Genomic DNA, 2,599 nt, shown 5'->3' with positions numbered 1-2,599 from the left:
GGTTATTCTTTATTGATTTTGTATTTCTACTAGAATGCCAATGCCTAAATTGAACCTGTACCCAAGGATGTTACTCCTTGTATCCGTCTATCGATGTAATAAAAGAAATTCTTTAATATATTTTATTTTCAGTTTTTCAGTGTTATACACAAGACAAACAAACTAACTAACTAACAAACAAACAAGCTGCCAGGCATACATGTCTAGTATGATTTGGTTCCAACCAATTCCGAAAATGCAACATTGTCAGGTATTACAAGGATACAACTAAAGAGTAAAGTAAAATAAAGAGAAGATAAAAAAAGAGAAAGAGTACAGGCTTGCATCACTACAGGGATATAATCAACAATTATTTAAATTTTTAGATAATCAATAATTGGACCCCATATTATAAAAGCAGTTCTGATTCTAGTTCCGTAGCCGGTCAGTGGCGGTGGTGGTTTCAGTCTGGGTTATGAATCTGTGTTAGTTACACATATATAGATCAACTGCAACCGCTGATTTCTCTGCCTCATCTTCAGCTGCCGGTGTATCTGCCAGTCAGCAGTAAGTGTTGTCTCCCCCAGAGTGAGAAGAGAGGAGCGTTAGACATGTCTGGCTGCAGTGCCTCGATCAATACACACAGAGGCAAGGCCGTGTTCTCTGAACGCAACTCAGGACTGTCTGTCTTCTGTATCGTATTGTCATGCAGTTATTATAAATAAAGCTCTAGCGTTTAGTTTATCATTATTATGCAGACTTATCCGAACATAAAATTTGGTTTTAAGACACGCTCAGTAGGATGGAAAGAGAAAGAAGGAAAATACTAATAAATTCTCGTAAATTCTTTGGAATATGTTCAATATTCAGATACACGCCTCAGTTTGTGCTTCCTGGCAGCGTTTCCAGGACAGATGCAGATGGATACTTCTTGGCTTTGATGCTTTTTTTAGGCTGTTAGCAGCAAGATGATACTGCATTAGCGTCTGGCAGCAAATCAAACAACAACTCACAGCAGAATCAATGCTAGCTCTGGAGAAAAACAACAAACTCAATTTGCTCACCAAAACACCGTAGTTCCACCCTGCTGGACACACAGGGACGGTCATCTACAATAGTATTCAACACAGATAATCATCAGAGTGCATCAGATAGATAAGATAACACGGATTATAACGATATCATAAACAAAGATAGCAAACTGTATTGTGATGTGTCATTCTCTGTCACAAACAGAAAGACAGGAACTTCACGCCTCTGTCATGTAACGACCTCACAGCAGCGTCTAATGTACAACGTTAACCTGATCAGTTCTACGAAACCCGGCGTAGATAAGAATCTGGAGTATGTCCGCCGCTGTGAGAGGCGATGTTTGTCCACAGGGAGGTCACTGCCGTTCAGGAGGAGCCTCAGGGTATATTTAGGTGTCGGTTCCATGAAACTCACCAGAAAATCCACAACCTGATGTTCCCAGAGACAACTAGACATCACATGCCTACATGGTAACAACAAACCCTGCTTACAACCTCCTCCTCAGCAGAGATGCTGACCTCTGTACTTCCAGACACCCTCCTCTGTCCATGACTACTGCTCTGGAATCTGAGCGTTTCATAACATCATGAGATTCTAAGTCATGCATGTTTATGTTGGGTTTCGTTTTTTTTCCGTCTGTACGGTGAACAGGACATGAGGCCTTCACGTCTGCCATACGTACTGAATCAATGTTCTGCCCATCCTTCCTTGCATCATACACACACACACACACACACACATCATACAGAGGCCCGTGTTCAGTCTGGACAACCTGAACCTCTGATGAAGCTCAAATTAATGTTAAGTACATTTCCTTGTCAACAACAACGCCCTCTGTGTTGCACAACACCTCTGGTATTAACCCAGGAGCTCCTAGGATGGCCTGCGTGCATTCCACACCACAGCCTGGGAACACCACCACTAGTGTGTCCTCTGAGTACAAGGCACTTAGGCCCTGACAGAAATGACTCCAGGGAGACTGGGTCCCTATCATCTGGAATTGTAAGTCACTCTGGTTAAAAGCGTCTGGCTGAAATGGTTCAAACGTAAACGTAAACAAACCTGGTCATTCAGAAAATGAAGGATGCTTTTGTGTGTGTGTGTGTGTGTGTGTGTGTGTGTGTGTGTGACCTCAATGACCTCTGTGCGAGGACTGGAGTTTCCCTGGACTGGGTGAGGTCTGACTCAGACACTGTAACAGTGTCCGAGAATTTTATAACTGACTGTTCAACCTCAGTAAGGGCTACTGTTATTGACACAGAACATCATTTGTCACCAGACCATGCACGAAGGTACCTTGTTAGGTTACAGCACCAAAGACAGCAACAACACTGGACTGGTTTAAAACTACAGGGAAAGCTAGCTTGCCTCCCTACTACTGATCATTCTGTTTCTCACTCGATATTTAAGAACCATGCAGTAGATGAGGATATAGTCACTTTTACAGTTAAAGCTAGATTACAGGTCCTTCCAACTAGACTCAATCTCTCTCTGTGGTACCCTAACACATTCTCTCCCCACTGTCTGCACCATGATCAGAATTCAATCACTGAATCCCTGTCACATATTCTGAATGGCTGCTTTGTAT

The sequence above is a fragment of the Nansenia antarctica genome (assembly GCF_963989245.1).
Source record: "Nansenia antarctica genome assembly, chromosome: 1".
NCBI lineage: Eukaryota > Metazoa > Chordata > Actinopteri > Argentiniformes > Microstomatidae > Nansenia > Nansenia antarctica.
Note: the sequence above shows the minus strand (reverse complement) of the source record.